This window comes from Dromaius novaehollandiae, chromosome W (assembly GCF_036370855.1).
Source record: "Dromaius novaehollandiae isolate bDroNov1 chromosome W, bDroNov1.hap1, whole genome shotgun sequence".
NCBI classification, from domain to species: Eukaryota; Metazoa; Chordata; class Aves; order Casuariiformes; family Dromaiidae; genus Dromaius; species Dromaius novaehollandiae.
In genome coordinates this window covers 6,313,387-6,341,269 of record NC_088130.1, presented here as the reverse complement: position 1 = coordinate 6,341,269, position 27,883 = coordinate 6,313,387, and the positions used below count along the sequence as shown (strand labels likewise).

The following is a 27,883-nucleotide window of genomic DNA, read 5'->3' as shown; positions in this document are numbered from 1 at the left end:
AAGACTTACTGAGAGCTTATTGGGGTAACAATCATTTAAGGGCCAGTGCAATGAGGCCACATAATTGTAAAAAGCACTTGATTTACCAGGCTACTCCCTTAAAGGTTAAACCAGTTAATTTAAGAATCCAGTTGTTAAAGTGTGTGCTGCTTGTCATTTTTTGTGGAAGAAGCTAAAACAATATTATTAGTTATGCAGAAAACTGGAGAATGACTTCAGACCTTTGTGGAGAAGCTAGAGGCCTGCATCTGCTTGTATTGTGTGCCTGTATTTTTCCTTCTTCTGTTAGTGACAGGAATGTGCAAATAATAGTTTGCCAGTTATTTAGGGAATGGGTGAGCAGCAGCATTAGATATCATATTTGCAATGCTTGTTGCAGGTACAGCCTCTGCACTGACCTGAAGATTAAGAAGTAGGGTATTGAGCAACAGCATTATAGTTGCTAATAAAAAGCTCTGGAAAGGGTCCTGAGAATTAGAACCCCAGCTGCTGTCTTGGTAGAGGAAGTCAGGCCTTCAAATGATGCAAGGATTAGTGTATCAAGAAAAATAAATGGTAGCCTCAGCAGAAATAGAAAATAGGCAAAACTATTCAGCAAAAAGAAAATTAGGCTAAGGCATGCCATAATTATATGTAGTGGAAGCTTGCTGTTAATAGAGAAGACAGGCAAGAGATTATTTTTGCAAGACAAAACAAAGCAGATATTACAAAGAATGATAAAGACTGAGAACTCAATGTGCTCCTAATAATATGAAAGAGAAGATCTTGTATTGAAAGATAGTTAAAATAAAATCTGGTGGTAACTGTTTCCATGGCCTTGTGGGCAATAGGGGCTTCATTGCATTGGTTCAGTGAGCAAACTTTCTTCATGATAGTAGTTCTTAGGGTTCAAGTAGTGTTGCTTTGGGATAATACCAGTAATCATGGGAAGAAAGCATCATGGGGTAGTAGTATTTACTGGGAAGTAGATGGAACACAAAAAATGGACTGGTCAGTTGCCATGACTAAAAACATGTCTGTAGGCCTTCTGTGATAAGTAATAACCATGTTTCTTCTGCAAATTGTTCCCTGATCTCTGATTGTTGGAAAAGGAAAGAGGAGGATGGGGGAAGGAGACACTGAAAATGTATATTGCAGCAGCTGCATGTTTTTTCTTTACCTTATTTATTAAATGAAATGGCTAAGGGAAGGCTATATGCGCTTGTAGATTCAGGTCAAGGGAGAGTGCTGTTTGACATGCAGGGAGGTGTATTTACCTTTTAAGGACTTGAAAGATGGTTGGTCTGCTGAAGATTTTAATTTAGTGTCAAGCTGGGAAAAGAATCATGAATAAAGGGCTCACTGCAGTCTGAATGTCATTTCAGTTGTATGGTGATGAAGCTAAAAAAAAAAAAAAGTATTTTTTCTTTTCTGCCTTCTTTCTCCTGTTAATTTAAATAATTCCATATTTTGTAACTCAGGTTAGGCAGAAGTTCTAGAGTGACCGGTAAAGTTAATTCACTTAGTGGTTGGCTAACAACTTCCTTCTGTTTTTGAACAAAGTGGATACTCCAGTCCAGGCTAAACTTGTGAGACTGCTTGGAGTCATGGTCTTGTGGTCTGTGCTGTGAATCAGATATGGATATTTGTCTCTAGTTTTTCCAGAGATGACTTGTATTGTGTTGGACAAATTGCTTATGTCCAGAATTTGGAGTGGCCTCTGAACATTTATCGATTTAAACTTAAGCTTGGGATTCTTCAGGTCCTGTCAGATTCAGCCGGAATTGTGGGCATGTGGCTCTCTTCATATTGGGTTTTAAAGGTCTCTGACCAACCACCTAAGAGACTTAAGAATTAGTGGTCACCTTTAGAAAACTTGCTCTTAACTCATTGCATTCCTTAAACCCCATGTTCCCCAGCAGCAAAATAGGCATAAGATAGGATTTCAGAGGACTACTGGAAATGAAGGCCATGATGCTGGATTCTATTGCTTTGTGTGTTTGGGGGAGAGAGAGGAGAAAAAAAAAAAAAAAAAAGACCCCCCCCCCCCCCCCCCGAGTGTGGTTCTGGTTAGTGAGAGTGGCAGATCTGGTCCATTGTTTGCAAAATACCTGGAGATCTGGGAATGGAGAAAACTGTCACTTTGTTCATTCTGACTGATTATCATTTCTCTGATATGTTGCTGACTATGGTGTGTATGGAAGAGGAGACTAACCATATACAATATCTATGTAGTTTAGTTGGTAATGCAATAAAACCTAGGAGGGAAACAACCATAAAGTGTCTTTCATCCTACTGGAATCTATTTTTTGTGTGTGTTGTATGAACAATAGTCAGAAAAATAAATAAATGGCAATATAAATAAATAAGGAATAGTTTCTCTTGCCTTGGTTAATTAGAAGCTCCTATCTTGCATTTCATTTTTTTTCCTTTGCTTGTCTACATTTGGGTGGTTTTGGCTGTAGGATATAGAGCTTTGAGTGTTGGTGTGCTCTGAAATCCATGCTTCTATTATGCCCAGTTAAAGAACTTGACAAGTGTAAAAATGTTAACAAATGGCTAATAGAAAATGGAGAGTAGCCAGACAGCTCTCAGTCTAGTTAATTAGCTCCCAACTGCTGAATTGTTACTATCTTCTCATACAGTTGTAACAGCCAGATCTCACAGCAGTGCAAGAAGGGGTTTGGGTTATTGGCCAGGAGTGCATCCTAAAAGCTGAATTCATGTAATTTGAAGTCAGTGTGGACCTATTTCCTTTGGTCTATTGGTGGGAGGAGTGGAGTAGGGAGACAGCATGTTGCCTTTCAGCTGTCAGGTCATATAGAGGTTATGTTCTCTTGTCTATGATCAAGCATGGGGTGTAAAACAGGACTGTGCAATAGTACAGTGACCTAGGGAGGGTAGGACTTCATCAGGCCTTTGGGAGGTAAATGTAACTGAAAGCCATTATGCGAATCAGCATATGTGAGCCTCTTGGCTCAGGGTTTGTTGGAATCCTGTATTTAACCCTTCAAAGGTGGTAGCTGCCTATATAAGCTATTGGTTTCCCGGGCCTCATTCTGTTAGGTCAAGAAAAAGCTCTCGTTTCTCAAGAGCATGAGGGTTCTGACATCAGATTCTCTGCTCTCACATAGGACACTTTGGATTCTCTTACTCCAAGGGTATAACTCACTAGAGCTGCTGAAAGTGTGAGCCAATGTATTTGGGTCTCCCAGCTGCATGAATAAACCTGAATTATTTTTAAATGATCAGATTACAGAGGTGATAATGTACTACAATGATTTTTCCATTTCACACCCTCTCTGTAAACGTTCTGCATCACTTCCACAGGGAGGTTACAAGCTTTTCCATGTGCTGTGCTTCCAAGGAATCACATCAAAACTGCTGATGTCATAATCAGAAAATGTCATTCAAGACAAAGCCTTGAGTCAGAAGTTGCTTGGCAGGATGTTGGTCAAACACTGGAACAGGTTGCCCAGAGAGGTTGTGGAGTCTCCATCCTTGGAGCTATTCAAAACCCTACTAGATGCAGTCCTGGGCAACCTACTTTAGCTGACTCTGCTTGAGCAGGGGGGTTGGACCAGATGATCTCCAGAGGTCCTTTCCAACCCCAACTATTCTGTGATTCTGTGATGGGTAGATTGACCAAACCTTGCATGTGGTGTTTTCTTGCAAATGAATATGAAAATGCCGGTTGTCCTCCATGATTCTTCAGTGCTTCCATAGGTTCACCCATGTCACTTCAGTGGTTTATGTGAGTATAATTTACTTGCTGGTGTTATGGTTGTATCTGTACTTATTTTAAGAATTCATGTCTACTTAGGTTTGCTAATATTGTACTGTAATATCAGATGGGCTGCTGAGATGTCAAGGGTGTGAACAATCTATTTTTAATGTGTTTGAAGGATCGATGATGCTTCAGATTGTGAAATGACTTTTCGAAGGGCCTATTACCATATACTGAATTTCTCCTGTGTCCTGGCAGTGGAGTTTAGTCATATGATGATGAGGTAGTAACTTAAATGAGATATTAACATTTCCTCAAAGAGTAGGGTGTGTTTTTCAAGATGGATGGAGGTAAAATGCCACACTGTCTATTTTTACACTTGCTACCTTGATACACTGAAGACATCTAATCCTCTTTGCAGGTGAAATAAGCAGCCTGCTTACGGACTGAGGGCAATGCCTACTGATCTGTTGACATCCAAATTGGAGGGAAATTCATGTCCAAGTGACATTTCTAATAATGGCCGACTAAAAAAAAAAATGATTTTTCTTTAAATTGCCTAAGGGATGCTAAGAGTGGTTTGTGACCTCTTTTCATGTCAGTACTTAGCTATGTAGGAGTTGCGGTTTAGGTCAGGACAGACTAAACACACATATTAATTACTATGCAATAATTGGATCCGTATGAAGGAGTTGGGATATTTATTGCCTCTGTGAAAGAGTGGTTAATAATGCAAAGAACACTACAAAGCTACAGAAAAGTGGTTATCTCTACTTCCCCTTTCCTCGCTGACAGGAGCAGCAGTTGTCAGTAGTCAGGAGGAGTAGGGTGCTGAGTGTGTTGGTTTTGGCCACACAAGCTTGGTCCCAGGGGTCCCTTAGAGGTCCTTTGCAGTCAGGCATCCCTGAAGGTAGAGTTGTGCTGCTCCCCTTCGGGCTGAGGTGGATGAGGTTTATGAGGTGGAGAGCACCTTCCAGATTGTTTGATCTTTACTGGTTGGTGGACTGCTCCCAGCTGTTGCTTGTTGACTGGTGTAGCGAGTTACCAGGCAAATATTCTTATGTAAGTTTAGTTCTGCTCTTTCTGCCAGTTATGTGTTTTTTCATAACACCTGCCTAATTGTGCTTTATCTAACAAAAGTTATATCCCTAATAACTACAGAGTAACACACCGAAGATCAAATTGTGGGCCTCTGACATTGGCCTAACTGCTCGAGCGATGCCAGCTCAGTAGGCCAAGACAGTGGGGGAAACTGGATAAAAGCAATGCTCTCATATTTGTGTGAACACTTTTGAGATCCCAGCCCTGCAGAGATTAGGAGCTTTAGGTTGAGGGAACCTCATCTAACAAATGTATGCTCGCAGCAAACTGAGCAGTGAATCCAGCCCTGCTTTGGAAGCACTGCAGGGTAGTGGTAGCCACGAGGAATAGATTTTTATGATTAGATATTATATGGATTGGCCTGCTATTTTCTTTGGAAGGCAGTGAAACTGCAACCTATACAGGACTCTTCTTACATTTCTGGGATTTAGTTTTGTGTGCCAGTGCATATGCTTTATTAAATAAATTGTCACTGCCACTGTTAGGATCTTTAACAAAGGATTTTTATTAGGTCAGTCCTCAGATACCATTGTCTATTCTTGTTACCATAGTACGTTTGGCAGATAAAGATGGGGGCTGAAGTCCTTATCCTGCAAAAGCTTATTCCTGTGAATAGTCCCTGTGATTTGATTTTGAATTTCACTGCAATTACTCATGTGAGTAAACATTCAGAGGATCAGATCCTTAGCTACATGGACTGATTATCTTGAAGTTTTCAGTGAGGCATTTGGAAATGGCATTTTAAATATGAGATATCTTTGCTTTTTTAACAGCTACCACTTTACAGTACATGAGTTGCTCATTTGTGGTTGTGAGGGCATGGTTGTAGTTCATTTGTAAGAGCCAATGAGTGCTAATGAACTAGATAATTCTTTCACTTCCATTCACATGCTGCTGCTTTTCATTCTCACTCTTTGTATTTTGATTGGGGGCGCATGTATGTGATAAATACTTTAAGTTAGACTTCGGTTAGTGATGGTGTGTCTCTGAGGTATATCATAGAGTTTGAGAGTGTTCTAGTGAGAATGTTCTATTTGCTGTGCTGCCTGTAGATGATGTTCATTTATTTTGGAGCCCTATTGCCTATCATGATGTTTTGGAGAACCTAAGCTTTTGGGGGGTGTGTGTATTTTTTTTTTCCCACAAGAGGTTGGTTTGAATGGTAATAGATAATGATGTGGTAATTGTCTGTTCAAGATGTAGTTGCTTTGGATTAGGGAAAATGCAGCCTAGGCCCATTTATGATGAGAAGACTCTGAATTTGCATATGTGTACATAATACAAGTTGCTATCCATGTGGTTCACCCTGCTACTTTACTTCATCTGGCAGATGATTTAAATATTTACTCCAAAAGGTCTTGTTCTCTGTTGGTGTGAAGCAGTGTTTCCAGTTATCTTTGTCATTTTCATCTTAGCAACTCCCTGTTGGAGATGAACTAGACATACTGCTGTAAACTGTCCCTGCGTTTTGATAGAATTTAATAAAATAAAGTTTAATGGCTTGATCCCAAGGGGAGAACAGGCCATCTGGTTAACAGAAGGTTAGGCTGAGTAGTGCAATGCTGAGAAAAACAGATATTCTGGGTTGGTTTGTGGCAATGCGTCCAGTTGCTGCGTGTATTAAGCATTGAAATGGTACTTTCAGATCTGCAGAGCCAGCAGATCTGTTACCATGGCTGTGATGCAGGAGATAATTCTTTTGGGCAAGCAGCAGCATGGGGATGGACCTACAGTACAGGATGTGTAATGTCAACATGAAGCGTGGGAGCTGGCAGTAAGAAGGAAAGCAAGCCATTTCATGCCAGTGCAGGAAGCCTAAGTAGATTTTTTTTTTTTCTCCTCCGCATCTTGTCGTTGCTTTCATACTCAGTTATTAAATGATTGCCTTCCACTTTGTCATCTGAAAATTTCAGCCCAGCAGAGTTTAATTTTTTTTTCTTTTTGAACTTTTTTTTTTAAGCAAGATAAGTTCACTCCAAAAGCATGTCTGATGGATTATAAAAGGGGTGGGGGAAGGCTGAAGTGCTAAGCAAATCTGGAGAAAGAAGAGTTCAGCCATGTGGAAGTCCTGAGCTTCAGATGAAGATTCATTGTGGAGCCTTTTGGCTTTAGTGCAGAGACAGTTTGCTCAAAAGCTGCTGAGAGCATTATACTGTAGCTGTGAAACAAAGAACAGTATGAAATACTGCAAGTGATACTTGCATAGACTTTGTAATTATGTAACTACTAAGAAACCATAGAAATGTATTGCAGTTGTCTCTGCTTTCTTCTTAGCAGGAATGTCCTATTACTTAGAATTTCTTTTTTCTATTCGATTAAAACTAAATTAACCATGGCACCAATTTTTATGAACCAAATACTGTTACTGGAGTGTCTAAATCTGCAGAGGAAGAGTTCATAAATAAACTTCCCAGACATTCTGTGAACTTCTGAGTCTTAAAAAAAATCCAGTGATTTGTCTTTTGTCAGCTCAGTGGGAGACTTTTTTGGTTGTTATTATAATTATTATTATTTTCCCCTGAGTTCGGGGACATCTTCCTGTACTTGAAGCTTGGGAAGCTCTAGTATACTAGAGCTTACTCCCTGACAGGCATGGCAGAGCAGTACTTCGTAACCAGAACTCTTGCAATTTGTTGCCTATTCTGCAGGATTTTCAAAGAATAATATTACAGTTCCCTTTGATTGAATCCTCATCTTAAATGCTGTTCTGTGGTAGCTCTGCAAAAGTATGACTTTCTTCATATGCTCCTAAGAGCTGAATGACTGGATTAATCAACCTACAGGTATGTTTTCCCAGTAACAATTTGGTGATGGGAAGAAGGAATGCATATAAAACATGGCTTGTCTATGAAGACTGTTCAGTTCTGCAGTAACTTCATCACTACACCTTCCTAGTTGTTCCACTGGCCCCATTCAGGAGAGTTTTGGTTGAAGCTTTCTAAGTCTAGCACTTGTGCACATGGTGCACTTGTAGCTGTTTTTGAAACTCGTGAAGAAATGGCACTGAAGAGTTGTGTGGAATTTGAATGTCATCTCTCAAGGCAGGACTTTTTCTTGGTTACATAGCTACAACAACATGGAGTTATCTATTTCAGCATTAGGAAGTATCAAGGATATCATCAAGAGACATAACTTTTTTTTTAAGTTATGGTTGCTCTGTTGTGCCTGTCTATATAATTTTCCTTGCAGACTTCATTTTCTAATAGTTGGTAACCTTTATTTATTTATTTATTTTAGCAGTATTGGACAATTTTTAGAGCACACTGGTTGAATTCTCATCAGAAGTGTTTCTTCATATGTAAATGAGTAATGCTTCCAGATTTTGTCTGTATCTTTTCTCATCCAAATCAGAACATCTCTACAGTGCAAAGAAAATGCATAGTTCTTGACTTTTTCATACCAAAAAGGTGCTATTTGTAATAAACTATCTTCAACAAATAACTACTAAGAAGATAATCTCATCACAGCAGGCTTGGCAGTCTTCCATTGAGTTAGCCTGTCTCAGCAAGAGCTGTTGCTTAAGATACAAAGCAATCCGCAGGAAAGTATGATTGTGTGCATGCAAACACACACGCATGCTCTGTTTTCTCTGTCATAATGGATGCATCATCATTTTCTGTTTGATGATTAGGAACTAGAATTATTATTTGGGAGACTAGCAGGATCCAGGATCTAGCACTGGAGAGATGGACTTGAGTTCTCATCTCATAAGTATCAGATGTTAGGGAAGTTCTTGGGTTTGGAGACCCTGGTAGGTTTGTGCAGTAATCCTGTAAGTGAGAATGTTGGTCATGTTTTGTGTGTTTCTGTCATCTGGTACTGTAAGCCAGTAATATTTGTCAGTGGATATCTTCATGAATGACCATGTGAACTCCTGATGAAACTGATTTATACGTAATCCCAACACACCTGTTAGAAATGATGGGGAAACAGATCTGCTACCTGCAATAAAAATAATAATGAGAATAATAAGAGAATTTTTTGTTTTCTTTCTTTGGATAAATAAAACGGCTTCAAAATCTGTGGAGACAATGATATAAAAAGATAAGAGTCAGTATCCATCTTTGAGGGCATCAGAAGACCAATGTTAATGTTGTACATTTGATTATAGTCACATGGCTTGATAATTGACTTATTTCAAGTTTGAAAAGTGTGGTACTGGTTTGTACCAGAGGCCTTCTAACTTGGGTGACCTTGTAGCTTTAAAGAAAATCCATTGGAATGTTAGCTTCAACCTTACTGAAGGACACATTCTGAAGAGCTAGCTCATTAAGCAAGGTTTTGAAGGGTGTGCTTTGCAGAGCAGCTTCCTGTTATTTGGTTAATGGTTGACCTAGTTCTATTGCCATATGCTTCCTGGAACACATTCTAATATAAATTACATGTTAAAACGAGACTGGGGTAATAGCAGGAAAGTCAAAGCCTTTATGAAACAAATCATATAATACTATTGCATTTGTGAAAGTATTTTAACTAAAACCAGCAATATCTTCATGGAACTACTTACTGATTCTAGTTGCAAACCCAGGAATATTTTTTAGACCCATATATTTAATTTTTTTCACACTTGCCTTGTACAAAAGGTTTGTATGAGTAATTCTCTGTGCTGTGTGTGCGAAGCTAAAGTTAGTGAGTGAAGGACTTGGAATGAAATTATAGTTGTGAGGAAAGATTTGATGAGATTAGATTTGGTTAAAGGCAGGAGATCTGCTTCCCCCCCCCCCCCAGGAAACCATAAATTAGCAAATCTTTTTCTGTTTGAAGTCTGGCTAGAAGCCGAAAGTGTGGATTGTGGATTCAAACTTTTACCTTGATAAATACAATAGAGCATACACATTCAAACTTGAGCAAAAATACAGGAAAATTTGAAGGTGGTAGATAAAGTTTAATCTCCAACCTGAGTGAGTACTTTGTGACAGACTGAAGTTCTGAAGAACCTATGGGTTGTGTTTTCTGGTTAATATGATTTTATTTACTAGGAAAAAGGAGGGTGTGTGAAAACAGCTGTTTCATAAGTAGTGTGTATTATGGCAAGAGAGGGGGAAGGGAAAAGTAAAGCTATCCTTTGTAACCTTTTGAGAGCTCACAGCAGTATCAGTAGATGTGGCGATTTGGTACTCTGCTGTCAGTATGGGAAAATGAACTATTTACCAGACCTATTACTTTGAATATTCATATAACGTGGCAGTGGCTAACCTGTGTCTCTTCAGTTGCAGATGGCTTACAAGCAGTCCAGGTGCAAGTTTTAGGCAAAGGCATGTCATCTGACAGGTGGAGGTGCTACTGTGGGAGCTGCTGGTCCAGCCAAATTCCTAGCTGTGGGAAGTGAACTGGCAGTATCTCTAAAGGCAGCTGTTGCTGATCAGCATGGGGGTAGTGCATCAGAGAAATGGTAAGACCTCTTGGGAGCTGTTAGTCGCTCCTGATTGGGATTTGCTCCTAGAGCTGCTTTGACTCAGTGATACCCTTCATGTGCATCTTGTTACTCTGGGCCAGATGAAAATTTTGGTGGATAGGGTCAGGATACAAGTCATGGCTGAGTGTGATGGAGTTTTCCCTTATGTCCTTCCCCAATTCTTAATGCTGAATGGTATTTTTATAGAACTAGGGTATGATGTATTGTGTGAGCTGTACTCATATTGGTCATGGAAAAAACCTCTGCTGTAGGGACTGACACAAGCACAGCTATTTGTGCAACCTAATCAGAACAAAGGATAATGCTACTGCTGCAAGATCAGAAGGATCTGACTTCAGCAGGTTGAGTAAATGAATGGAGGAAATGCTCTGCTTTCTCTTATCCATTGTCTCAAGGGTGCAAACTCACTGATAAGAAAGGGAGATTGAATACAGCTTCTAAAGGAATATGCTAATTTCTATTCTGTGGCACTATGGCAAGAGAGTAAGCAAACAGGAGTTCTGGAAGTTTTCTGAACTGACATGTGGATAAGCTTGTAATAGGAAAATGTAACAATGGGCTATTGGAACTGAAATAGTACTTTTTTTTTCTGAAAGGGGAAGAAGGCTGAAGAGGGGAAATTATCAAAACACATTTGCACGATCTTTAAATCACAGTCCAACATCTTTTTGTGCCTTTCTTTCCCCCCCCCCCCCCCCCCGTGGGATCAAGTATTTGAGTCAATTCCTTGGGGATCATCAAGATTGAGTCATCTGCTTTTGCAGCTTCAGAAAAGGGGGACTGTGGAAACAGAAGACCTTGTACAGAAAGCACAAGTGAAACCTAAATTTTGCTGGCTATTTGCTTTTCTGGCACCAGAAAAGATTTTTGGGGTTTTGTGTGACCAAAGTAAATGCTGACAAATAACATCAGTGTTCTGGCTTTGAGATGGCTTTAATCCTACAGAGAAAAGCAAGGGTCTTTGTTTTTCTTTTGGACCTTTCTGTACTTTCTTTTGCAGTTCTACTGAAAACAAAAGTGTTCTACTGCAAACAAAAGCATTCTACTGGTTAGACGAGAAGGGTGTCTGACAGCATTTAAAAATACTTCTCTTTTCTTCTGTCCTCTAAGCTTGTTTTATTTTTAAATATAAACTACTGGCATAGAAGCTCTTTGTTCAGTCTATATCTTTAATGGATAGAAAATTTGAAGCAAAAAATTCTGTGACTTGCTCAAGAAATGACTTCACTTTATATCCTATGTGGATTTCGGGAGTCCTGACTTCCTCATAAATCAGTGATACTGAGAAGTAGTAGAGATCATTCAAAATGGTTAGAATGGATAAATGGACTTAACATAGCATTTAGTTGTATAAATAGAGATATGTTCAACAGAAGGAGGTATTCTCATCTAGCTTACCTATCTGTATTCTTCCTGAGATATCTGTGTTCTTCCTGGGATACCGAATCCATTTGTGAAGTCAGCCCTTTTTTAAAAATAGGGTGGAAATGCTGGGGATTCAAGAACAAAAACATAGCAGTGGTATGAAGTCTGGAAAATTATGCTTCAGAGTAAGAGCCTTAAGAAAGTTCAGTCTCTTTAGCTTTTCAAAGACTTTTAGAAGTGACATTTAGAGGGCTAAAAGTAGTTACTTTGCCAGGCTATGCCTGATAATATAGGAATCTGTACCAAGCTATAACAAGATGCAGTAGCTGGAATGTAATACTAGAAAATGGTTGCTATATAAATAGTTCTTCTAATTTAATAGTGGAAGAAGATTATGAACCATCGGAATAATTTATGGACTCAGAGAAAAGTAAGGCATCAAGTCTAAGATGAGTCTAGGCTCTCTCTATATGTGATGATGGGAGACAGACACTTCTAAAAAGTGACTCATCCTACCCTAATCTAGATGCCTAATACTTTAGACTGTTAATGTTAGGTTAGACATGGACAGCTGTCTAGCTGTAGACAGTGAACATTAGGTAGAATGATCCTCACCTTCCTATCTTGTGTCAGGTCAGGGATAAGTTGTTTTAAAGAATAGAGGGTGGAAATGCCATAATGTTTGTGAGGTAAAGGGTCTAAGTAGGCAATTGAGATTTACCAAAAACCTACTCAAAATTCCTTTTCCCCTAGTGTAGCAAGGTCTGCCTACCCAGAGAAGTAGATATCAGTCAAGTGAAATAATAAGGCTGACTGCAGGCTTGTGTCTGTTTTATGATCTCCCTGATTATTCCCCCCCCCCCCCCAACGTAGGCTTGAAACTATAGGAATGATTTGCATTTTGTTCTCAAAGTAGAATCTGTGAGCATGGTTGGTGAAAGCTGCCTTCCTCATACGGATTTACATGCTTTCCTGTTGTCTCATTTTCATAGTGGAAAAGAAGAAATAGAACAGGGTATCTGTAGTCCTGGCAGCACTGTTGTAGCCTTTTGGATTGCTGTTTCTAAAGGACAGTAATGGTCACCCCAAACTTCAGTCTTGGTTTTACAGATACGATCTGGAGACTTCGGTCCTGCAGTTATCATAGGTCATTGTTGCATAAAAACCCAAGTAGAATTCAACAACATGTCATTTTCCTGGAGCGACCAAACTTTATATATATATATATATATATATATAAAATCACTTCTATTATAAGAGCATTTTACACATATCTAAAAGACTTCATCTTATCAGTACTAATGTTTGTTACCTGTCAGACACCTCTCAAAATCTGAGACTTTTGTCTGTTATGAAAGATATCTAGGAAATCTAGAGACCAACTCTTTTTGTCTGTTATTCCTATTAATCAAGGGCTTTGAATGTGAGCTGACTCTTCAGATTCTCTGGGTTTTTTTTGTTTGTTTTTTAGCAACTGTGGTGCAAACAAGTCTGTTACTGAGAAAAATGATACGCTAGCATGGTTCTGGAGGTCACGCTGTAGTAAAAGCCTTACTGTATATTTTTTATATTCTTTTTTTTCCCCTTTCCTTTTTATAAAGCAATTATCTCAGCAGGAGGAAAGAGAGTTATGATTCTCAAATTGACAAAATATTCAGGGTTTTACCTTGTTGTTTCAATTTTGGGGGATTGTTTTCAGGATTTGGAATATTGTATTGCAATAATCTAATTGAAGGAGTTAGAGAAAATGAAAGAACAAAGGAACTCTGGAATGAAGAAGGGGGAAGGGGTCTGAGTTTTCCCTTGTGTTTCTTGGTTTTTGAATGAGTGATTATTTTAACCCATGAGTAATGCTCGGATCAATGGCTGTCTTACATTGTGAAATGCAGAATAAGGTTAAGACAAGGAAGTAAAAACTCTTCAACCTATTCCTTCCCTGCTTCTCTCCTGTACTACTTATAAAATCTCTACTTACAGAGAGAAGTTGTAAAGGAACCTTTTTTTGTCTTTTACTTTAATGTTTCCTTCTAGTATTCCAGTCTACAAATATAGCTCCATGTGCTCAGTGGTTTTTTGTTTTTGACAGCAAAGCTTCATTGCCAAAATGATCTCAATACTGCAGGTGGCTAGAGGTATATGATACAAGTTAGTTTGTCAGCTTTGGAACACGTTTGAAAGGTAGGCTCTTCAAAGAGGGTGAACCTTAGCATCAATACTATGATTAACAGGTCTGGTTCTGCCTCCTTCACCTTCTGAGACCTTAGAGTTACATTGCAGGTTCTGCTTTGAGGTAAGGAACAACTTTTTCCTATTTTAACCCTCCACTTAACAATAAAAGGCTCTAATAAGTACTGTGCCACTTTATCCCAGCAGAGGATCTGACCTTAATTGGCAGAACTCCATCAAATTTCTAGAAATAAAAATTGGAGATCTAAAATCTCTAAAAGCATAGCAAGTACCAAGGCTTGCAAAAAATTCTGTAGCTAATAAGGTAGAGGAGCAAGAGGGTGGAATGATGCTCATGACTTAATCTTTCTGTCATCTCTTGTTTTTGAGGGGAAGAAATGTTTAGGAGAGAACTTTGCTCCTGTTCTGCTTGGTGGTGTTGACTTGTGTAGCTTTGTTTTTCTGTGGATACTCTGCTATCAGTTTTCAACCTTCAGAACTGGAGCTATTACATGTAGAGCTGTGCAACAGGAGCTTAAGTTTAAAAATAAAATATCAGGCTGCCTTTCTGAGGATCCAGATATAGCATGTACACATGACACAGGCGACCCATGCGACACGAGACCTGCACGGCACAGACACGACACGGCACACGACACACCCACGAGACGCGACACCCCACACACCCCCACCCCCTCGACACACCCCCTCGACACACCCACATGCGCACACGACGCCCACACGACACCCATGACACGACCCACCCACACGCACACGACACCCATGCACGACGCGCATGCGACACCCACGACACATGACACCCCCACCCACGACACACGTGACGTGACACGACACATGTGGCACATGGCGCGGCATGGGACACCCCCGCGACACCCCCACGCCACCCACGACACACACGTGACATGACACACATGACAGCCCACCCACGACACATGCACATGGCACACACGACACCCACACTTGACACACCCATGACGTGTACGACACATGCATGACATGACACGCAACACATGACATGACATGCGGCACGTGACACAACAGACACAACATGACACATGACAAGACACGACAGGACACTTGACAGATGACACGACAGGCACATGATACGACATGACACATGATACAATACATGACACGTGATGCACACGTGCCCCGCACACGTGACGCACATGACGTGACACGACAATCGATGCAACATGCACGACATGACACAACACACGATACGTGACGCGCACGACATGACACACGATACATGATGCACACAACACGACGTGTGACGTGATGCACATGTGACACGATGCGACAGACGTGTGACGCGCATGACGCACATAGCACGCACACGTGATACGTGACATGGCACGGATGCAGACGACACGCACATGCACAACGTACGCACAGAACACGACACATGACAGACGACACGACACGAGACAACACATGACAAAGCGCACACGAGACTCGACACGAGACGAGACATGACACGACATACACACAAAGCACACACGAGACTCAAGACACATGAGACATATGACATACACAGCACGAGACGACATGAGATCGACACGATGCGCACGACGCACGTGACAACACACATGACACACCTGACACATGACGCACACGACATGCACATGACGCACACGACATGCACACGACGCACACGTATGTGATGCACGTGACACGCATAATGCACACGATGTGACACGCACATGACACGCATGACATGCATAACGCACACGATGCACATGACATATAAGTGACATGCACACAACACATGACATTGCACACAACACACGGTACATGCACACGACATGCACCCGACGCACACGACACAATGGACATCACGTGACACACAACAGACACGACACGGCGCGTTAAGACAGAGATGCGACAGGCGACACAGAACACATGACAGACGCACACGACAGACGCACGCACGATAGATGATACCCACACGAGACACACACACCCACAACACGACACCCATGACCATGACATGCCCCCACCCATGACACACCCGCATGACACGTGACCCACGAGATGACATGCGTGTGACATGACACAGACATGACATGTGCATGACATACATGACACATGACACGCACAATGCGTGCCACACGCACGTGTGCCACACACGTGACATGCGCGCCACACACGTGACACACACCACATGCGACACACGCACAATCTTGACTTACCACAGTTATATCCATTACTGAGTTCAGAGTAACAGACAACAAAAACTGAAAAGGGAGTCTTGTTCCTCAAAAAGAAAGGAAGAAATGTAATACTTTTGCACTCTCAGATACCAGGTTGTAAAGAGTGTGGGAGGCCCCTCCTCAAGAGGGCTAATAAGTAGTAAAGCCAGATGACTGTTGGGCATTCTTCATGCTGTTTCCTGCAGCTCCAGTCATTTTATCATAGAAGGCTATCAGGTTAGTCAGGCCTGACTTGCCCTTGGTAAATCTATGCTGGCTGCTCCCAATCATCTTCTTGTTCTCCATATGCCTGGGCATGGCTTCCGGGAGAATTTGCTTCATAACTTTCCCAGGGACTGAGGTTAGTTCCCTGGATCCCCCTTCTTGAAGATGGGTGTGATGTTCATCTTTTTCCAGTCATCAGGAATCTCCCCTGAAATGTTGTCCTACTTACAGAAGTCATTTAGGAAGATCTAGGGTATTCTTATGAATATTTTTGTATTAAAACAAAAAAAAAGCAAGCTATAAACAAGATCCCTCTTTGATATTTCTAATAAGTTTTGATCCCCCTCCCTGGCCCTGAATTTTGCTAGACAGCAGAAAAATGAATGTGTTGTCTAATTGTTAGAAGAGTTTGACAACAGAGTAAAAGGATTGAGCAGTTTGGGTTACAGCAGTCTTGTTTTGGTGGGTGATTAGTAAAGGATATAGGTTCTTTCCTTGTATATGGTGTATGATTTGCCTACCTGCTGCCAAACTGTAAACTTGCAGTGTGCTGCAGAACCTTCCATTTGTAACTGTTGTGTTAAGTTAATGTTGAGATTTTGGACATACTGGCACAGAAAAGTAGAGTGGTGTAACAGGGAGGGGTTGGAATCTGGAAACACATGTTATGCTGCTGGCTCTGCCAGAGACCAGCTGTGTGATTTGGAGCCAGGCCACTTTACCAATCTGTGCTTCTGTCTGATTAGTTGAAGGAGTAAGACTCTTCATGGTAAAGACGCTCACTTAGCTTGTATTTCACACAGAGCCTACCACAGTGTGGGCTTAACCTATGTCATTCAAATAAGTGGGTAGCAACTGCACAGAATATACATAGAGTGTTAGATAATGCTACTCAGTATATTTAATTGTGACTTTTTGTTCCTCACATATTACCAATGAGTTATGAGTCTTCAGAGTCTGTTCAATAATTTGAAGCTGTTTGAAAACCAGGGAAATATTTCAGTCTTTTGTCTTTGTGATACAGTCACTTCTGCTGTTTTACTGTATCTTAAATGGTTTATTTGTAGTACATAAATGGAAACCTGAGTTGCATCACATTGTCTTGTTAACTTTTGGTGTTCCATAAACAGCAGAGTGAAAAATGAGATTTCAGCAGGACTGATTGAATACTTTTGTCACAGATTCTTTCATCAATGAAGTCCTAAATGAATGTAAATGAACTTTCCTCGTATGTTCTTTCAAACAAGAACCCATGCTTGAATTAATGCTTGTTGCAGGAAAAAAAAAGAAAGATTATGCATGTCTTTATTCAAATGAGTATTAAACAATATTTTTTTGAGTATTTGTCCAGCTCTGGGACAGACTCCAAAGCACGTTAAAGTTCTGCTTTTTTACTGCTCCATAGTGGTGAGATGAACTTTGTCAGTGTTAAGGGATGTTGGGTCAAGTAAATAAAACTCCTCAAAATATTGACTATACATTGATTTCATATAGCTCATGTACACATCTTTTGGGTGAATAAACAGGGAGGAGATTCACTTGATTAGCAAGTGGTGTTGCTGAACAGTCTGGGCTGTTCACTCAGTTGGAATCCTACTGGAAATGGATGGCCTCTCTATGGAATCATCTACATTGCCATTTCCCTTGTAGTTGGAAAGATGCAACTGTACTCTTCAACTAGTATAAATCTGAATAGCTCCAGTTTATGACAGTTTAAGCTGTGGTCCTTGTATAATAATTTGTATTTCACGTATTCTTGTGATTTAGCTCTGTCACCAGTTTGTATGCTATATTTAGCCTTTGCTTCTTTTGCCACTGTGCTTCTTGCGAACACTGGTCTTCCCCCATGCATGCATGCAACTCACCAGCTACATACAGCATCCTAAGTGTTCAGAGTGTAGTATGTACTTTGGGGCAAACAGTCAGATTGCTGTTTTTAAAAAACAAACCAAAAAAAACCCCCCTACTATTCTGACAAGTCCATTTTAGGGTTCATTTAAGGGCAAACAATCATCAGGAGATGATGATCTCTCAGTTCTGTTCAGTGTCAGTTCTACTCTCTCCCACCTCGGTTCATGGTGTAACAGTGTAGTTGAGCTTGTTGCATCTGATTTGTTACTGGCAGGACCCCCTTCATATCATCTCTGACTTTCCTTGGCAAGAAAGAGATCTCAGTCCGGTAGAACTCCAGTAAAGGAGTCTGCTCCTAGGGTGAATCTGGTAACGCATCCTTTTTATAAAGAGCTGATAGAAGTAGTAATTTGTGATGCATGAGAAGGAATTACATTGGTTCTACGGCATCCAGGTAGTATGCTACTATGTTCTTCAGCACCACCTACTGGCATCTTTCTCTCCTGAGTATGTGGGGAGTGCACTTCTCTAAGTCCTTAGAATTCAATTTTTTTGTTTGTTTGTTTGAGGTAATTAACACTTTGCTCTTGGTTGAAAATTAGAAACTGCAAACACATTGTTTTCAGTTGTATTGTACCACATAGGAAACACACTGAGGAACAGGGTACAAAAGCTAAGTTGCTTGGCTCTTGGCTTTTGTATCAGTTTTCATAGGTGGGCTAGTCCATCTGTCTCTTGAAAGGCAATGTCTATTTGTAAAATGTTGAGAGGCTGGGGTGTGCCACTGAGGTGTTCCAGAAAAGTAGAGATGCAAGAGCACACATAATTTATCCAAAAACTGAAATAATGGACATATTCAACTATATTCAAAAAGTTCTATACTGGACACTTGTTCAGTTTCTCATCATATGCTTAGAACCTTTTTGATTTATGTAGGGATTAATAACGTGATAACATGAAGGTAATTCAGAGGATAAAAAAGACATAATTGTGTTTGAGGCAAAAGCATCCAATTTTTGAGAGTTTTCTAAACAACTGTCATAGGCCAGCCTGATCTACTTTGTTCTGAGGCCCAGTTGTCCATGTTCTCTACCTTCACTTAGTTTCTGACAGCTAGAATTTGGAAACGTCTGCTTCAACCTCTAAAAATCATACTTTGCATGATGCTGTCTTAATTTGTCTTTTGATTAAACTATGGCAGCATGTTTACAATCTGATTTTAATTTAAAAAAGTTGAAGTTTGGAAGTTACCTTGCTAGAGTCAAGGTAAATGACGTGTGCTGTTCTCCACTTGTCCACGTATCTACTTATTTCATCACAGAAGTCAATAAGGTCAGTCAGGCATGATTTACCCTTGGTAAATCCATCCTGACTTTCTAGTCGTCATCATCTCCTTCATGTGCCCAGAAATGTGCTCCAAAAGTACTCATTCCATGATTTTCCCAGGGGCCGAAGTGAGGCTGATCGGCCTGTCATTGTCATGTTGTGTGTTTCCTCCCTCTTTAAGATGGATGCAAGGTTTATCTTTCTCTAGCTGTCAAGAACCTCCCCCAATCTCTGTGACCTTTCAATGATGATAGAAAGTGGCCTTGCAAGGACAGTGGCTAGTTCTCTGAGCACCCTTGGATGCAGCCTGTTGGGTCCCATGGTCTTGTATGGGGCAAGTTCTCTCAAGTAATCCCTGACTCAATCCTTATCCGCTGCTGGCAGTGCTCATCCTTGAACCCTTTCACTAAGCAGAGGCCTGGGAGACCTTGTTGGTAAAGCCTGAGGCAAAGAAGGAACCGAGTACCTCAGCCATACCTGAGCCCACATTTTCCTTATTCAGCCTTTTATTACTAATGTACTAGTAGAAGCTCTTCTTGTTACCCTTGACATCCCTTCCAAGTCTCACATCCAGCTGAGCTTTGGCTTTTCTGATGCAATCCCTACATCCCTGGGCAACGTTTCTAAATACCTCCTTTGTAGCCTGTCCCTGCTTCCATCTCCTGTATGCTGCCTTTCTGCATTGGTGCTCCACCCTGAGTTCCCTGCTTAGCCAAGCCTGTCTCCTGATACTTCTACTTTTTTTTTTTTCCCCTGAGTATCAGGATGGACCATTCTTGCACTTGGAGGATGCTGTCCTTAAAGGCCCACCAGCTTTCCTGAGCTCCTTTACCCTTCAGAGCTGCCTCCCATGGGATCCTACCTACCAGTTTCCTGAATAAGTTGAAATCTGCTATCCTAAAGTCACCTTGTTTGGCCTGTTTGATACAGTACCTGTATCAAGAAATTATCCTTGACACCTTCCAAAAAATCTTCTTGACTGTGTCCCACTGTGTTGCACTTTCAGCAGATGTTGGGGAGGTTGAAGTCCCCCATGAGAACCAGGGTCTGTGATTCAGAGACTTCCTTGAGTTGTTTAAAGAAGGTTTTGTCCACTCCCTCACCCTGATCAGGTGGTCTGTAACAAACTCCTACCATGATGTCACCCTTCCTGGCCTCTCTTCTGATCATGGCCCAAAAGCTCTCAGCCAGACTCTCATCTGTCCCATAGAAGAGCTCCATATATCTGAGCTTCCCCTTCATGTAGAGGGTAACCCCTCCTCCTCGTCTTACCTGCCTGTCTTTCCTCAAGAGCCTGTATCTGTTCATCGCAGCATTGCAGTTGTGCAATCTGTCCCACCATATCTCAGTTGTTCAAACAATGTCATAGTTTTGTGCTGGTTTTAACCCTATAATGCATGATTGTAATTAATGTGTTAACTTTTGGTTTTCAAAATTTATTCCATCTGAATTCAGTTAGAGTATTATTCACCCCCCACCATTTTATACACATGCGTATCCCACCATTCTTTCAACTCTTAACTACTTTAAATACTGAAAACACTTAGTTCTTCTGTTACAAATGTCTGTTTTTCTTTTGTTTGATACCCCTCCTTTTATGCATATACTTGTGTACGCTTACTTGTAAGCACATTATTGAATTTAACAGTGCCAGCACTAAGCCTGAATCGTTTCTCTTCCTGTTGATATTCCATGGAGGATCATTTTGCAAAATGAAATGTAATACCTTACCCCAGCCATTAGGTTACTATATTTGTGATTCACTTTTCCAGAATTTCAGTTGAGGTTGGTGAATGAAATGACTACTGTGGTTGATCGTGATCTTTGTATTTACTTACTACACCCATTGGACTAGTTTTTTTTAATGAGCAATTAAAATGATTATGGGCATATAACATGGTTGGTGGTGGTGATAACTTTGAATTAGGAAGTATAGTTTAAAATAACTGCACGTCTAGTTTACAATTTGCAGTTCCTGTACATGCTTGGGTAATGTCTTACTCTTAAGCAAGCTTTTGCTCGTTTCTAAGTAAAACTACTACTTAATCTTATAGGAGTTGCAAGTGCTTTGGCAATAGCTTGCTAATCATTCACTCGGAACTGCTGGGGTTTCAGAAAATCAGCTGTTACTGCAACTTGCTCCTGTTGCTCATTTTTTATCTTTTTTTGTGTGTTTTTTTGGGTAACATTTAAAGCCATTTTTGTGAAGGAGCATATAGGGGAGAGAAGATTTTTCCTGGAGAGTATGGTGGGTCTGGACCCAGGAAGCTCTGAATCATACCAGAATCTTCAAAGTCTGAGGGTTAATGCCTCCCGCTGCAGGTTTTACACTGAAAGCTGCAACTATCCCTTGCTTCTGCTGTAATGCTTTATTTAAAGATGGAATTACTTTTTGGTAAACCAAATTATCTGGTTCAAGAAATTGCATTTCTTCTGCTTGAACTTCTTGTTTTAGTTGTTCTATTTCTGTTAACAGTTGGGGATTCTCCTGTACAAGCCTCTCTCTTCCTTCTAAAACTTTTTGGAAGGTGTGTCAGAGGAGCCAAAAAACAGATATTACTTTTTTCTCTTCTTCCACCTTGTACGGTATACAGTTTTTGTTAAAACCTGCCTTTAAATTAGATATAGAGGCATTATCTGGTATGGTCCTCTCAGTCCAGGGACTAGGTCCCTGATAATGGGTTACTTTTAAAAACATATTTCTTGGCAATTGATCCTCTGAAGTCCTACTAGTAGATTTAAAAATGAAGATCAGTCTTTCAGGACTAGCCTATCAGGCTTGATTATTAATAATTCTTTATTCAAGCAGTAGATTCAACTGCTATTCAATTTTTAAGTAGCAATCGATCCCAAAGACCCCACATGCTATTTTCACAAGTAAAGCAGCCCTTAGCCTGTTGGCTCCTATGCTATTCCAAATAATAGCTGTTGATCCCTAAAGATCCAACCTGGTTCAAACAGTTGCAAAAAACCTACTGTACATGTTTCCTTTCTCACGTTCTCCACTGTTTAAATGTAGGGAAATTACCATAAGAAAACCCCATGCGAGAAATTATGGAAGAGAAAAGTGATATATATATATATATATATATATATTTTTACAAAATCTCTAAGGAAGTTGATTTTTACCTACTCACACTCTCAAACCCATATACTCGGAAGCACCAAGACATGTGCCCAAGTGGTCTGGCCAGGATCACTTGCGTGTGACACAGAGGACAAGGGACACCAGCTGTTAAGTCCTTATCATGTCTCTGGGGTTCTTTCTGGTTGGTGACAACAAACTAGTCAGATCGTTGTCTGTCCATTAGGACACACCTTTTCTACCCTTTAGGAGTTATCAGCTGTTACAGGGTGGCCCTTTGCCTCTGACTCTTGTTTACTTCTGCCTCCATAAAGCTTAGGCCAGGTTGCTGCCTATTGTCTGTCTTTCCTTGTTTGTTTGAAATATGTCCATAGTCCGTTTTCCTGGTGGGCTAACGGGAAAAGGACTGGTATGTGTAATATGCTGCAACCTTGTTGCCATGCTCCTGATGTTAGGATGCATGGTCTTCTGCTGACGAGCCGTCTGTGCTGGGGTCTTATCAGAGCACAGGCTTTGTGGGCTTGATGGAAACACCACATTCCTCAATGTTACTGCTGGGAATGGTGTCCTGGGAACAGTGTCCTTCCTTATCAATACAGGCCATTCTTTTAACCCTTCGTTCTGTTATTCTTTCTGGTGATTTACACACACATTTCCATTCATACCTCATTCATAGCAATTTTAATATTTCTGTTACAGATCTCTACTGTAACATGTCTCTGAGATTTCTTTCCTTAAAAATTTCTGCGGTGTTTCACAGTCTAATATGTTATTCATTTCCATTTGGATCAGTTGAAATGAGAATAAATTGGATAACATATCACCCATTTCTTCCAGTAAATATGTATAACAATTGCTAATGTACTTGTCTCATGGATGTAACTGAGTTTCAAAAGTGATACAGTTAACAGCTGGACTCTGGTATGGAGAATTTGATAGTAAAACCTATAACTGAAAGTAAAAATCTTCTTTAGACTTTCTATATAAAAACAGCAAAGGGCTACTAAGATGATTAAGGGACCAGAACATCTCTCCTATGAGGAAAGGCTGAGAGAGCTGGGACTGTTCAGCCTGGAGAAGAGAAGGCTGAGGGGGGGGATCTTATCAATGTGTATAAGTATCTGAAGGGAGAGTGTAGAGAGGATGGGGTCAGACTCTTTTCAGTGGTGCCCAGCGATAAGACGAGAGGCAACGGGCACAAACTGAAACACAGGCCGTTCTGTCTGACCATAAGTAAAAACTACTTTACTGTGAGGGTGACTGAGCACTGGAACAAGTTGCCCCGAGAGGTTGTGGAGTCTCCTTCCTTGGAGATACTCAAAAGCTGTCTGGAAACAATCCTGGGCAACGTGCTCTAGGTGACCCTGCTTGAGCAGGGGGTTTGGACCAGATGATCTCCAGAGGTCCCTTCCAACCTCAACCATTTTGTAATTCTGTGAACTGGAGCCAAGTAACCATATGGGAATGGGTATTTGCAACCCATGGAGTGTCTATCAAAACTCAGCTTAAAAAAAATGCCCTATTGGCATTTCATTTTATTTTATTTTTGATACCAGCTTGGAGGAATAATTTTGAAGCCAACCTTCAGAGGACCAAGAATTCCAGTAGTTTGGCCAGAAATTACTGAGAGATCTGTGAACTGAGTAAGTTTGCCTTCATATAATCGAGGGTTGAATTTTTTTCTTGGAGTCCCTTGTTATTTCAAGTTCTCTCATGTTACGAATGAAAGATGAGACTTTTTTTTATAATTAGAGTAGCCTTCAGTTTTCCAATTTCTCAAATGTGTAAATTTTTCCATTGCTCCCATTGTTTTGATTGGTTAGTCCCCCCCCCATTTTTTTTTCTTGGGATCTTGTGTTATAAAAACAAAGTAAAAAAAAATCATCCCCAAACTGAAGCAAATAAGATCAGAAGCTACATGTACATGAGCTGAATAAAGCATCTGACTAGTAATTTAGTCAACAGTGGTAAAAGGTTCTCAGCTGTATGTACTGGTGCTTCTTAAACATTCTGATTTCTGTGTCAGGGAAAAATGCATGCCCCTACAGTGTTAATTGTGAGATTTCAGGTTCAATTTCTTGAATGTTTTATAATGTCTATGGTTAGTTACTGGTGAATCACATTGCTGTAGTGTTTTGTAGTTTATTTCTGGTAGTTTAAACTCGAGGGGGGGAGGGAGTTAGACCAAGACTGAAGCTTCCTGCCCTCTCCCCATGTTGTCCGAAAAGCGGATTCGTTGCCCGGTGTGCAATGAGCCAATAATTACACACTCAGGAGAGACATTTATTTATTTATTTATTTCAGAGTTGCGCAAGCCTGGGTGCTCGGTGGTCTCCCACAAATCAAGCACACCCCCCCAACTTTTCAGGTAGCATTTATACAATCAAATTTGCCATATTTGTGACTTCCTTCCTCTTATTGCCATATTTGTGACTTCCTTCCTCTTCTACACTGATTGGTTAATGATTTCTTCACATTTCCCTGGGTCCCACCCCTGCTTCTCAAGGTTCTGATCAATTAATTAACACTGCCCCAGCTGGGTCAGTAGGTGTTATCTTCCAAGGCCCTGAGGAAGAAGACATAATCCAGACCCCTTAATCATCACTGTTTTAACAGTGAGAGGAAGCTTTTTACTTCCCAAGGTCTTGGCGCCCAAACAGGCCTTATTTCTCAGCCTTGGCATCCTCCCTTCTGGAGAGTGGGGCACAGGAATGCAGACTGCTTGTAACTCCCTTATCTCTCCAGCCTGCACCAGCTCTGAGGCCTTTTCTTAATGAACTAGGAGCACGGCCTAAGGCTTCAGCAAATTTAGCTACTTATGCTAAGCAAGTGTGCGGCTACTCATGCTAAATAAATTCTATCTAAGATAGAAGTTATCCAAATCTACCTACTTCAAACATTCTTTCTGAGCTTCTCAGGGTTGTCTTGTAACAATTCCCCCCTTTGAGACTTATATGATCATTTTCATATTAGTCTCACTCTTTTAAAATCTTTCCCATATTAGTTTCATATAACACTTAGAAATACATTGAATCACTACATAAACGCATACAAAAACTACTAACACCAATCCTAAAATTATTAAACATTTTTTAACCCATGAGCTCACATCAGGGAACCAGGAAGTCAACCATTTCCATATTTCTTCAAATCCGAAAGAAGTATCATCTTTCTGAACCTCATGTAAGATTTCAGTCTGCTTCCAGATTTCATTTAGATCGGTAGAAATTCTCCCGCTTTGATCCACATATACACAGCAACTAGTATTTATTACTGTACATACTCCTCCCTGAGATGCCAATAACATATCTAGAGCCATTCGGTTTTGGGTACTTATTTTAGCAATTTCTGAAACCTCCTCTTGTAAAGCTGCAATGGCATCAGAGGTTTTATTCCCTATTTTTTCAATAACTGCTGAAATATTTACTATTGCTTTTTCAAGTTCACTCACTCCCAATTGTGGAAACAGCCACCTTACGAATGACTGAAACCTAGTAGGTCGATCTATTAAAGGATTATTGACCCTCTTTTGTCTCCTCATGAATGTTCTTAGCCAGGATTTTTGATATTTATTACTCAGTTCTTTTCTTATAGTAACATTAGGGATTATTGCCCCTAAAGTACATGCCCCTGACCAATTAGGAGGTAGCACTTTTCGTGCCTTGTTCCCACACAACCAATACCATCCACTACCTTTCGGAACATGCCACCCATTTAGTTCCTTACTTGGCCACTTATAACCTATTTCAGGTATATGAGAGCAATTTTTATAACCTCCCACCTTAATGGCTCCAGTACAGTTGATCGGTTGCTTTCCATAGGGTACAGTTTTTTTTCCCACCATCTATTACTATTATTACATCTTCGGATACATTGGTAATAATCTCCTGTCACACTCTGGACTTCCCATTCCTGTTCGGTTGTTTCATTATATTTCGTTTGATCACTATCATTTCTTATCTGCCTCATAAATTCCATAAAGGAAAAATTAAGAGGCACTCCAATTAGGGGGAAGCCCTTGTTGGAATGTTCAGGGAAGTGGGTACACACCCAGCAATCCTTCTGGTTAATTATCTTCATAGATTTCATAATTACTTCCAAATGGAGATTATGGCTCCAAAATCCTTCCTGATTCCCTTTAATTGTTTGGCTCAGGTAACTTAGAAAAACTAACCACCACATTTCTCCCCTGGTTATTTGGGAGAACATCATTTTTACACAGATACCATAGATACCGTAACAACAATATTAACCCTATTCCTAACAAACAGATTAAAGCAATTCTTTCCTGAATACAATCTAAATTTAAAACCGATTCGCTTCCAATACAACTCATATATCTTTATGTATTTTTAACTTTAGAGGTTGAACTTGTTCAGCTTTCCACGTCTCTCGAGGTACTGCTTTCACTCGGGTGTAGTGGATCCAGGAATCAATTCCCTGCAGTTTCACAGCAGTATTTGTTGTTAGCAGTACAAGATACGGTCCCCTCCACTTTTCTACCAATGGCTCATCCTTCCAGGTCCGAAGATACACTTGATCTCCTGGCTGGAATGAATGTACAGGTGAATCTAAAAGTACAGGAGATCTTAACTGGATGTACCTACGGAGAGAAGTAAGAACCTTTGCCATAGACAAGAGATAATCACTTAAAATTTGATCGCCCTTAACGTGCATTTGAATTTCATTTCCAGTTAAATTTACAGTGTAAGGTTTACCATACAGAATCTCAAATGGACTAACTTTCTCCCTAACCCTTGGGGTTATTCTGATTCTTAATAATGCCAGAGGTAAAACATCAGTCCATTTCATCTGAGTCTCCTGACACAATTTTCCTACCTGTCTCTTAATTGTTTGATTCATTCTTTCCACTTTTCCACTGGATTGTGGCCTCCAGGGGGTATGTAAGTCCCATTTAATTTGTAGTATTTTTGAGATTTGCTGTACTATTTCTGCTATAAAATGAGGTCCTCTATCTGAAGAAAACCCTTCTGATACCCCAAATCTTGGTATAATTTCTTTTAATAACATTTTTACTACCTCCCTGGCCTTATTGGTACGGCACGGGAAAGCTTCAGGCCATCCTGAAAAGGTGTCAACAATCACCAACAATATTTATATCCATTACATTTTGGTAATTCAGAAAAATCAATTTGCCAGTAATCCCCAGGCATGAAGCCCCTTTTTAATTCCCCTGGGGGGGGCTTCTTCTGAAACACATTAGTCCATTTTCCCTCTGATAATTCCAGAGCCCGGGCTAAAGCAATCAGTTCTGCTTTCTGGGCTGATGTATTTGCTGGTAGTGATCTTGCTTCGATTTCTCCTTCCAAAGTGACAACAGCGTATCCAGCCCTTCTTTCTCCCTTTATTATAAATCTGCTCCCATTGGTAAATAATTCGCAGTCTGGATTCTGCAATGGAACATC

At 40.4% G+C, this 27,883-nt stretch overlaps 1 protein-coding gene across 10 annotated transcripts in view; it reads left to right on the top strand.

The window, feature by feature from the left end:
- LOC135323515 (zinc finger protein 462-like) overlaps positions 1–27,883 on the top strand; it is a 117,374-nt gene that overhangs the window by 5,806 nt on the left and 83,685 nt on the right. Inside the window, exon 1 of one of the 10 annotated variants that reach the window (XM_064500214.1) lies at positions 5,632–10,199. The exons of 8 other annotated variants lie outside the window; for them this stretch is intronic. The gene's annotated coding sequence lies outside the window, so the exon portion shown is untranslated. Of the gene's footprint in view, positions 1–5,631; positions 10,200–22,566; positions 24,101–27,883 lie in introns of those variants that run through there. One more of the 10 variants, XM_064500213.1, reaches the window with a different exon arrangement.